The sequence below is a fragment of the Struthio camelus genome, chromosome 15 (genome assembly GCF_040807025.1).
Source record: "Struthio camelus isolate bStrCam1 chromosome 15, bStrCam1.hap1, whole genome shotgun sequence".
Taxonomy (NCBI): domain Eukaryota; kingdom Metazoa; phylum Chordata; class Aves; order Struthioniformes; family Struthionidae; genus Struthio; species Struthio camelus.
Window position 1 is genome coordinate 14,058,521 of NC_090956.1, and position 12,357 is coordinate 14,070,877.

At 41.3% G+C, this 12,357-nt stretch overlaps 1 long non-coding RNA gene across 1 annotated transcript in view; it reads right to left on the reverse strand.

Moving 5' to 3' along the window:
• Positions 1–10,535, reverse strand: part of LOC104149721 (uncharacterized) — a 34,930-nt gene extending 24,395 nt beyond the window's left edge. The window contains exon 1 of the long non-coding RNA XR_695386.2: positions 10,233–10,535. This is a non-coding gene — a long non-coding RNA (uncharacterized lncRNA). The remainder of the gene's footprint in view (positions 1–10,232) is intronic.
• Between the last annotated feature and the right edge of the window lie 1,822 nt (positions 10,536–12,357).

Consider the following 12,357-nt stretch of genomic DNA (forward strand, 5'->3'; position numbering starts at 1 on the left):
CAGTGGGATGCAAAAGCATTAAAATGAATCACTGAATTGCTTAAGACTGGAGGTCAGGCAGGGAGTAGGTTACTGCAGTGATATCTCTAAGTGGAGAATTAATAGAACTATTTCAAAGTATACAAAAATAACACAGCTGGTGTATGAGAGGTGCATTACAAGCAGCGTGATCTGTTCACAAGAAGCGCAGTGAGGACAGCCTCTCGCTCGCCAGCGTGCTTGCACGTTTGGCCCTGGATCACGAGTATTGGCAGAGACTGGGGCAGCTGAGCTGCAGAATAATTGTGGAGGAGATTCACTTCTCATTCGCATTGCACCTGCAACACCTGAGACGGTATAACTGAGGGTATTATAAAGCTCTCAGTGAAGAATGAGTGTTTAAATGCAACACTTCACTACCCTGCCTTTAAGACAACGGCTCCTGGGCCCACACAGATGCAGCCCTCCAGTCTGAATGGGCCGCACAGCCAGTGCACAGCATCCCCCACGCAAAGCGCCTGTGCAGTGTCCTTGTGCGACTCTGGTCTTGTGCCCCATGCAGTATATCCTAGTCCTATGCCTGAGAGGTATGCGTTGCTCTGAGCCAAATTCCTCCACCCGCCTAAGCAATATGCCCACTGGAAGGCTGTGGCAGAGCAAGAATATGAATCTGAATCTTCCAAGTTTTAAAGTGATGTGAGATACCATTTAATTGAGGCGGAATCATTTTTAACTTTATATACAGCCTCACTTGCATGTGCAATTTTCTCTTCAGTTCTTGCTCTGACATGAACAGGATGGGATGTGCTTAAAGCAATATCTGAGGATATAGAAACACAAAGGAAAATGTCTGAAAAATATTAAATGAAAAGAGAAAAAGTTCAGAAGATTTAGCTGCAGTGAAAAAGCATCTCATCTTCCTACCTGATTCCTGGCCTCCCATGCTTACGAGCAGACGACAGGAGGCATGATCAAAAGTAGCCCTTTCTTTGATAGTCAAGACTTACTTCTGTGCATCCTAAAGTCCTTTCCACGTTAATGCCCTGGCACTGTCTTGGTCTCCCACTTTCTCTGGCTTGCACAGAGAATAAAATCACTCTTAGAAAGAAGCGTTGGTTTCTTTATCCTTCTGGGATTGTGAGTATATATAGTAAAAGCAAGTTCAATGTTCCTTACTGTCTACTTAGGAGATTATCCTTCTAGAAGGTTCACTTCAGCAAAGCACTTGAGCATATATTTAACTGTAAGCACAGAATAATGTGGGAACCAGTTGTTAGATCCATGCTTTTCATCTCTCCTAGCTCAAATTATCTTCCTTGTTGCTGTGACCTGGACACACACATTCCTAGTCCTCTATGGCTTCTTATTTTACGTCACCTCAGTTTCATAAACTTTGTTTTCACCTTCCGAATGCCACTTAGGGCCTCTCCTCTGCATGGTTTTGCCTCATACCCTGTCTTACTGCCCCACAACACTGGCAAATTTCCTCAGGCTGCAGAGCCTTCCTCCATCCCCTCTCCCATGTGTCACTGTGGTCTTACTCCTCTTCTCCTGTTGTCCAGAGCAGCCTTTGACGCTGTTCTAGCAAGGACCCCTTGGTGGGCTGTCACTAGCGCTTGACCATAGTTGTGCATCTTTGACACTCATCTCTGTGTCCTTTCTTCTAATTAACTTCAATTGTATGGCACAGTTTAAAACCTCTAAGGCAGCTAGCTTTCCAAAGAATGTCGTTCTTAAATGACAGGCACTGGGGGTCTTATCTGGGGCTGGTGAACTACTTGTCTTGTCTAAGAAACAGCAGTTTCTTCTCAGCGGGGCATGGGAGTTTTGTATGTGAATCCAGACACAAAGAGCAGAAGTACGGAGCTGAACTTCATCCAATTCAGGACAGTATTGCATCAAAAGACAAGTGTGTGATGTTTCAGAAAAGGAGACCACAGTGGAGAGATACCTGGAACAGATGTAAGTAGTTTATTTTGTGTGCGTTATAATTACTTGTTAATCCTCATGGTTGTTTATTAGAGTTGATTGGAAAAACTGATTGCTTCAATCTGTTAATGAAAGGGGAAGAGTGAAGCGATAATGAAAAAGAGCTTCAATACGCCAGACATCTCAAAATTGCAAAATATTTCACACTTTAAGTCTTTTAGTCATTTTTAGTCTTCACACTTTTAGTTCTTCCAGTTTTAACATATTAAAAATAGCAAGATAGCACTCTGTGGCTGTTTCCAAAAATTCTTATAGCTTTGATGCAAGCGTTCAGAATTTGGTCCCTCACGAAATTGTGCAGAAATTTGCCAGCATAGGTATAGTGAGCTAGTTATCTCTTATGATTTTCTTTTTCAACAAAGTTAATTTCAAATCATCTTTATTTACCTGACCAGCCTTTGTCAGGTTGTGTATTGTTTTTCAATAAGTGCTGCTGGGATTTACTGTGACCTGTTAACTACTGCATGCAGTGTCAAGGTGAATGCTTGGATACCAGTTAACTGTTGGAGTTGTATTATTATCTTCAGATTGTTACATAGATGAGCTTAAAAACAGACCTTTTTTACTTAGACTAAAGGCCTGAAAACTGTAAAATAAAATGCCTTGAATACTGGTTAAAAACATGGATTAAAATTAATTGTAATATTAATGAATAAAACAATGTACCTATTAATGTATCCCTCTTGGGAGATACTAGTTGTACAGGTAACTCTCCAAGGGTTTTTGAAAGTGTTGCCGATAGTCATTTCTAGGGACCACCTCCATGAGGACTCCACAGAGTCCTGTCCTACTTGGGAGACAGGTCTAAGCTCTGTGAGCAGGACAATTTCCAGCGATTGCCTTTAGGACTCTGTATCTGATTATGATGGAAAGATGCTATGGGGAATTTGGGAACAAGGGCCAAAAGCAGCTGTGTTATGTAATCATTAGTAAAGCCTTTTTATATCCCTTTTCATAAGTCAGCTCTGACTACGTTTCCAAACATGCTACTGCCATGAGCAACTTATTTTGTTTGTGAGAATGAATTCAAAGCCAGTTATGAACTGCCTGAACGGTTTTATCTGGGATTCAGCCTCTTAAATTTGAGAATATCCCATTTACCAAGTGATCAGTTTTACCTAAATATTTTTCAGTCACAGCCTTAGAGAGCTAGGAAGACCTAGGGAGGGAAAAGAATTGTTTTTTCTGCTTAACCCATGTGGGAGATTTTTAATGATTGCTAGGAACTTGCCAGATCGATTTGGACAAGTGCGTTCATTCTAACATCCTTCTGCCCATTTTCTCCTCCTAATTTAGTTATATTTTTTTCCAAAAGGAGAGCTTGATTTTTTTTCCGTTAAATTCTCCATTAAAGTAGCGCGAGAGACTAAGTGCTGTGTATCAAATGGTCCTTGCTAAGCCTTGTCTATAGCTCCCTGAGGGTGTCTTTGTATTGCAGTAATGTGCTATAAATTAGCTAGGTTGGCTACATGAAGCCATGGTTTTGTGCTGTTCAATGTGTGTGGTAAAAGTTGCTCAAGAAGCAAAGGAAAATGTCGTCAGTGCTATCTCGCTGAACTTCTGCCGCAGTAGTCTTACAGCTACTAGAGCTGATTGCTTTAAAGTCAGCTCATGCTTGTCTATAGTCCATTTCAGGCACTGTGGTACTGCCCAGAAAATACCCTGAAAGCTACTGGTCATGTTCTTCGCTGTGGCTATGCAGAAAAAACAATTCCCTGCCCCCCCCCGCCCCAAAAGCTGCAAAACTCAGTAATGCAATTGAAGTGGCTTAATAGTTATGCAGCACAGGCAAAAAATTACCATTGTGCTGTTTGCTGTTGTATCTATTACTCTCATATGAAAAAGGCTGAGATATTTTGATGACAGAATATGACTGAGCATCTTGTCTCCCCTTGCAGAGGAAGCAGCCAGGTGCACACGACTTTGCATTTGCTCCTCTTGCTTGTTGAGCTGGCTAGTCTCGAAGCAGCTCTGATCCAGAAGCCCAGACGTGGTAATGCAGGAATGAGCATCACCACCTTCAGTTTTACAGATTACAAAATCAAAACACAAAAAGGTAAAATGATTTAGCCTAGCTCTAGTTTTCCCATGGTCACGTTGTGTATAAAACTAAGGACTGGTCCACACTAGTTCTTTATCCAGGTGTCCCTGGTGCTTCTCAGTCTCTTCTATGGGGCATAACTTTGGTCATAGTCAATATATATCCTGTGACAGAGCTTCTCAGATTTGTATAGTGAGCAAACAAAACCATAAAGTGTGTGTGTAAGCACTGAAGTGCAGCTCCTCATCACAATTAATGGGCAGCACGGCCCTGAGTTCAGTGCCCCCCAGAAGACGGTCTGATCCTTACTAGATTTATCACTGGCAGACACGAATGCTGATCCCATTGCAGATTTCTTCTGCTTTTAAATGATGACTTAGCTTTAAGGCACAACATATCTCAGTACTTTCTATTAGAGTTGTAAATGCTATTTTATTTTTTTCTAACGCCCAGTGGAATTTTCTGTAGATATTTCTGATGCCTTTAGATTCTTGGTCTTAGTCACATTGCAAAGGGAGTTTTCCGGTATATCATACAATTGCAAATATCCTTGTAGGACATTTCAGTCTGTGCAGTATTTCAGCTTAGATTTTATCAAAAGGAATAGCAAACCCAAAGTTAGGCTCCTCTTACAGATTAAAATGAAGAACATATGGTTTTAAAAAAGGACATATGGGTACAAATGTACATATTTATATAAACGTGTTCTGATCAGATCAGATCTTCCCTTTCTTTCTCTTGTGATTAAAATGTGATAAGACACAAAAGACAGTGTAGTCCCTACAGGGCCAGATCTGAACCTTGCAAAAGACATTAGAAAGATTTTTTCAGTGGTTTCACTGAACATTGGATCAGATCTTTGTTGCTGGGTAAACATCAGTGAACAATTCTGACTAGCTTAAACTACATACTTTTTCATCTTTTCAATGCAAAGCCAGTTCCATTTTAAACTTGTACTTCTTCTAAATTACTAAATAAATAAATAACCTATGCAAAATAAGCTAATAAAGTACTTGAAAAGTACAACCAGGACAATAAATTCATAGACAAATTACAATATGGTCAGAGAGCTTTGCCACAGAAATGTGTGTCGATTTTTAAGTTGCTTCTGATTTTCCTGATTCAGTTCCCTGGGAAATCAGTGGGAGGCTCACTCTATTTTAATGGGACCAGTGCTGGTGCCTTTGTATACCAGGTAGATCTGAGACCTTCAGTTAATATGTAAGTAAGTAAATTTGGTTAGTAAATACATACATTAGAGTCTTTGGAGTGACATAAGCCACATGAGCTGAAGATCTATTCCTGTAGAATCTGCCTTTAACATCAAATATTCTGATAATTTAAGAGTTTAGCCATTTGAATTATGAAATCTCATGAAGATGAAGTACTCTGGTATCAGGTTGTAAACACGGTTTTTGTTTTTCCTGTGCTGCTTGTGTTTTCTAAGAGAGAAGATCATTTTTATAGCTTAATAAAGAACAGCCAGCTCCCTGAGACGCCTTCTAACAACGCTCTAAGTATACTGAAATACCTAGTTAATGGCAGTTTTGTACTGAAAAGGGACTTCTGTGAATCATGGGAAGCACTATAAAAGAAGATATTTTCTTATCTGTATGTTCAGCTGCTAACTAAATGGTCATGTGCATTTCAAAAAATATTGCAATTCCCTGTGTTGGTAGAGTTCTTTACAAGTCAGAATGATTTAGTTTTTTTCCTAATCTCTTAAAAAAGAATTGAAATGCAGCCGAAAAGATTGGCGGATTTGTACCCTATTACTGGCAACAAGCATCAAGGAATATTTTTTATCCTACAATTTCTAACTCATTAACAAAAAGTAAGGGTGTGGCAGTTTATATTGTGTACTTCTCATTGTATTTACTTTTTGCCTTCAAATGTAGCTATTTTTAATGTGTAATAGGTTATAAATACACCCACTTCTCAATAATAGTAAAGGGAAAAATAACAAGCATTAAAACAAGAAAAAATGTTAAGTACTTGCTGCTGAAGCAGATTGTGTTGCAAACTCGCATTCCAACTCCAGTGGGAGCTGAGGGCTCTGTGCAACTCGCCTGTTCTCCACATAGGCTGCAGGGCTCAGTGTCTCCTGTATGGCACAGCCCTGGAGATGTGGCAGCTACTGACAGTTACGTGTGAAGTGCTGACAAATTTCAGGACCCGAATAACTTCATAAGATGTCTAAACTCCTAACAATAACCACAATACTTTTGCATAAGGATGGTCTTAGCTACTGGTCTCATGGTCATGGGGCTCATCTTAGCACTTCAGCTGAAATATGCATGAGTTTCTTGTGGAAAGAAACATGAGTAGAAAGGAACATATGAATGATGTTGTCTGTATGTGAGGTGTGTGTGTGTTTGTTTTTAACTGAGTATAGAAACTGTAGTTGCCTGCCTGGTCACTGTAGGATAGGGAAGTTGTACGGTTGGAGGCTGGCAGGTTGATGAAGGACTTCCTCATTAGAAGGTCACGAATCTTCCCTCTCTGTTCAGGCGTGAGAATTGATGACTTCCAAGGGTCAGTAGTGGATTTAGGGTAAAGCAGCAAAGGAAGGAAAGATTAGGAGCTTCCTACAAGAGGGTGCTTGCAATTTGAGCTTTCCCCCCAACTAGCAGCACTGGGTGAGATGCTCTTAGACAAGACAAAATGATTAAATTCCAGACTCTCGAGAGGTCACCCAGTCCTCCTACTCCAAATGGTATAACTGCATCAGTCCTGATAGCTGTTTAGCTCACCTGTCCTCCAGGATCTCCGCCGATGGAGACCACACTGTCTCCAGGCAATCTATTTCTTCCATACCCCTTTTTGTGAGATCTTTTTCTTAACACGTATGTTGAATGTTCTCTATACTACTACTTGTCCTAGTCACCAGGGACATAGAGGGGAAAAAAAAAAAGATTATTCCTTCCTTCTCTCATAAAGAGCTCATAAAGAGCTCATGATTTAGCATACTTGATCTTTTTCTATGCTTGATCTTTCTTCTGCAAAGCCTTATGTATACCAATAAGAGCACTAATAAGAGTTCGGAATTTTAGTATAGGAAAGTGATGTCTGAATCTGCCAGACAGCTTGGAAAGTGTCAGCCAAGGATGGTAAAAGGCCTGAAAGTTTGGACTTGAACTTAGATTAAAAAAAAAAAAATTTGGCCTAGATTCAGCTGTTGTTAAAATCCATTCTGGTGTACAGATAGTAGCTCTAGCAAGCTAGATTAACTGGCAGCTAGCCAAGATGTTCTTGGCACAGGCAGAAACCTCCTCCTCGCTTACTGAAGTTCTGCATGGCGTAATATCACCAAAGACAAAAGGCATGGAAACGCCTGGTAGCTGGGGGCCCTCGACCCCCTCCTGAACACACAATCAATTCATTTCTGGAGCTTGGAGAAAAGACGACTAAGGGAGGATCTGATATGTACAAGTATCTGAAGGGAAGGTGGTAAGAATATGGGGCCAGACTCTTCTCAGTGGTGCCCAGTGACAGGACAAGAGGCAATGGGCACAAACTGAAACACAGGAAGCTCCATCTAGATCTGGGGAAAAACTTCTTTAATGTAAGGGTGACGGAGCACTGGAACAGGTTGACCAGAGAGATTGTGGAGTCTCCTTCCCTGGAGATATTCAAAACCTGCCTGGACGTGATCCTGTGCAATGTGCTCTAGATGACCCTCCTTGAGCAGGTCCTGGTTGGACCAGATGATCCCCAGAGACCCCTTCCAACCCTGACCATGCTGTGATTTCAGGGTCAGGCGCCTCCCAAAATGCTGAAAAATGTTTGATAGTCAGGAGGAGGTGCAGTGCCCTCCTTCAGGCACAAGGATACAGTGTTGGGGCCAACCATGCTTTAATACATGAGAAAATGCTACAAAACATCCCCAGATCCAAGAAATTCTTGAGAGGTGATCTTGGCCTGCTAGGACTCTACTCTAATGCATGACAGTCAGTACCAGTCCCAGCTCTTGCCAGTCAGGTATGAATGTAAAATATGGAAACATATTGTCTGCTGTCACAACTTGTCTATGAAGCAGATGTTTCTTTTGGGGAATTATTCATGCTAAAGACCACACTTCAAAGTAAACAATAATTGTCATTTGTTCCCTTTAAAAAAAAAAAAAAGAAAGCTGGATATCAAATTAATGAGTACACTTCCTCGGGGGAACCCACAGAACAAGGAATATGATCCTTTTGGCATATTTGCAGCAAATATTTTCAGGCAAATATATTAGCTCCATGACATATTCATGTGGGTTTAGATAGGGGAAGGGAAATGGCATGAAAAGTGGAATAAGAGACTAAGTTGTGTGTGTGTGGGCGGGGCGGGGTCAGGGCCTAAACAAAAAGAAACAGATATTTTTAAAGGTAGTATTGGAAACATGATGCTGAAGGACTTAAGTCTACAGTGTCCATCATCTGTAAACCTGGTTCTGAATCTTGCACATCTCAGTTCACACAGGCTGGTAGGTCTTCAGAAGTAACGACAAATGCATTAAGCTTTCTGATAGGTCAGTGCTTTGAAACTTTGAAGCTTTTCTGATAGGTCAGTGCTTAAGATTTCCTTTCAGTGAGCTCCTTTGGCTTCCCAGAAACCAAAAACAATTGCATTTCAAATTATTACATGAAATATCCTGCAGATCTGCTCTCGGCCACCTTGAGTCAAATACAGGACAAACGGCAGTCCCTCAGTGTTTATGAATAACCTAGAAATCAAAGTCCTGGGTCAAATGTCTCTTGGACTCAAAGGCTGTTTCTCTACTAATAAACTAAATGGTGCCAGTGAACATTTCCAGGCACTAGAACCGCTGTCTTTCGGCATTGCTGGAGTGGCCCTTCTGGCAGCTCTGCCTCAGAGCTGCAGGACCTTCTTTGGGCTGTTTTGGATTTCCCAGTAGTGTATCTATCTGGAAATCTTCCAGATGAAATATTTTGGACTCACTGAACCATGTTTTTCAGCGAACCTTTTCCACTGGATAATTTTTGACCTCTATTAGAGGTCAAACCTGACATTTCAGAAGATGAAAAATACCTGTCTTAATTGATACCAGCTACATGGAGAGTGCTCTGTGGACAGGAATGCAGCAGGAATTTTTCAAATCCTTTTTGTTTACCATCACTGAAATTTAAGAAAGTATTTTGAAAAAGGAGGGAAAATATCATGATTTTTGTTACCTAACTTTTCCTGGAAATACCTAGGATCATTAATCAATGATGCTTTTTTTCTTCTACCAAAGACTATTTAAAAACCTATGAGGATGTTCTCAAGTCACACTTCATCAATCCTTTCCTCATCAGTTCAGAAACTCGTAGCCAAAGCTGATGCAATTACTGTTGCGAACTTTGAGAAAGAATGCTATAGCCTGCATTAAGTTATAGTAAATATGTTCAGTGGAAGTCCGTATCCCAGAGATGATGTTTTGGTTTTACTAGCTTAAGCAAAAAGGCTACGTGTTGGAGTTTTCAGGATGAGTATCTTATTTGGAAGGTAGGAATGAAACTTTGGTGTTATTTCATGTTTTTTTGGAGTGTTAGAGCTGACAAGTCCGGACATGTCTGTGCTAATTCTAGTTCTTAGTTCCTGAAAGGACCCTCCCTTCCCTGGGCTGATTCAGGATTTATGAGCATGGTATACTCATTGTTATGGGCCAGAGCATTGGATAATTAAAGGTCTGCTTTTCACAGAGCTCCTTCATTTTTTGATGAAGCAGATGTTGCTCCATCTTTTTGCTGATCCCAAGAACTCGTAGATAACATACTGTATACATTAGCATTACTCACATTTGTAATATTTTGATACCTTCCTAGTCAAGGATAAAAGCTCAAGCTCCATTGTACTGTGCTCTGCACAGGCAATTTGCAGAGAAGAGAGTCCCTCTTACAAACCAACCTGAGATCCTACACGAGTGTCAATCAGTGTGTCTCCGCTGGGTCCAGAGGAGCAAAAGCAGCTCACGCAGGCTGACATTTCAGTGGCAGATGACAGACATGATGCCCTGATTTACATAGCAATAGTGGTGAGTGGGAGGATAAAGTAACGCGATGAGCAGAGACGCAGAAGTCAGAGCTTGCCATTTGCCTTTCTGCTGCAGCTGCCTGTGCCAATCTGGCTTATTCATCTCCATCCCAGCCCCTTAACAGCAGTCTCCCCTGCACACTTGTGATATCTCATGGCCTTTTGCGTACGTTAGCAGAGAAACTAGAATCTTTTCTGTACTTACCTTCCGTGTTGTCAGAGACACTGAGCAATTCCCAAATGGGAGATGAGCCGAATAAGACAAAGTAGCAGGTCAAATGATGTATGTTCCTTGTCAAGTTAGCAAGATGTTCGTGCATCATGTTTCGATGCCCTTTGTTATCCAGGTACTTGATTGGGGAGTGGTGCAGGTGTGCACAGGGCTGTAGCATGCAGGTACCGCATCTGCGGTGCAGCCCTCCCACTATGCCCCCACTTTGTTCCTTGCAGGCTTCCTTGGCTGATGCCGAAGCTGCTTCCCAGGGCGAAGTGTTGAGCAGCCGGTGAGAGGCTGTGAAGGAAAAAGGGAATACTATAAATATCAGCAAGTGACAGCAAGAGTACTCCAAGGATATGTATGTAATGTTAGCCAAGCAAGACAGCCCCACTCCATCACCAGTGTCTTCAATCAAACACTGATTTCCAAAGGTCTGTTCAGTCCTCATCCGTATATTTCCATGTACTTATGCATGTCACTGGGATAAATTTCAGGTAATGTTGGTATCTTTGGTCTTGCAGATCTTTTTGCAGGAATTAATTGGTCCTGTTGGGAAGTATAGACAGTTCCTAACCCTAATTTATATTATACACATTTATATTTATTCCTAGTGTATTTATAATGGGAATAAAATTTATGCTTTAATTCGTATCTATTCCCAGCAGGTAAAAAGTCCATGAACTGCTGGGAAGTAGATCTGTTCCATGAATTAACAGGCATGGTAATGCATGGTCCGTATTCTGGATTTCGTATACTGGTCCTACTCCTCAGTTATTTCAAGTATGCAGACCTCTGTGAAAGGGAGTGAAGTCGATGTGCCAAATTCAGAGCGTGGCTGAGAGTCTGGGTTATTGGCTAGAGGTGTTGAATTTTCTAAGGCTGGCACTTTACCCTGCACTAGGGCAGAAGAAATGAATGCCTTAGAAAGTCTCTCTCCCTTTCACGTAAAGACAGATTTAAAATTATTGTGTAACACACCCTTCTCTCCATCATATGGCCCTCATTTTGTCCACCATTATTTTCAATAGACCAATCTTCTCTCTTGTTTTTTATCCACTAACCAAGTCTCTGCTATGATTAAAGTGTTTGTGGGCTGCCAGAATTTGATATTTTGTTTCACTGATTTAATTATATTTGTAGCTTGTTTTGTGGCTGTTAGTTTTTATAGCTCTCCAAGTCCTCTTCTTTACCAAATTGTTTACACCAGAATTCTTTTGTTCACTCTTTATGTGATACTTGGCAATTGTGTCCATTTATATTTTGCATTTATTCCTGTTTGCTACATATGGGGGGGGGAAGTTAATTCGTTCAAATTTTACAATGTCATGAAATAAACATAGGCAGACAACTAAGACAAAAAGGTCTTCCCATAGCTTCTTTATTGCCCCTAATTTTTGCAAGCATAAATGAGAGTGGGGCATGTCTCTTGTGAAATACTGGTAATTGCTTGCTCCATGCCAGCTGGGTAGCGGATAGGCTGAGGAGGAGGTATTAAACGCACACTGCCCCTACAAACAGGGTACTTACTGAGCGTAGTTCAGCATTTGAAGCATGAAGGATGCAGATGGGGACAAGACACAGCAGTAAAAACCAGAATACCTTCACTAACATCAGTGGATGTTAAACTGGTTTAAAGCTTCTGATTTTATCTTTTGCATATCAGGACCAGCTTTTTAAGTTTGAGAAAGGTATAGAAAAAATGGTCTCTGTGAGACCCACCAAGTCTGGAGGAGTTCTCATTGCTCCTTCTGCTCAGCGTTAAACCCTTCCATAGGTGATGATTGTGGCATCCTGTCTGTCGTGCTCTGGGAACAAAACTTTAGGAATTGTTGCATGAAGCTCCCCATCCCTCAGGGTGACCCTAGTCCCCAGGAGAAGTGAGATGTCACACAGGCTGTGTTCAAACAACTATGCTGGGACCCGCATGTCCAGCTGCGCTGCCGCAGGGATGCTGTGCACCCTGTCTCCTTTGCCATGCCCAAGATGGGGATTTCCTCCCATTCCTTAATGCACCCATCTTTTATTAAAATGGATGAAGAAATTTCTCTTGTGACACATCCTCTTGCCTGCCTCTTGGGAAAACATCTGTTGTGGCCACATTAGAGACAAAATC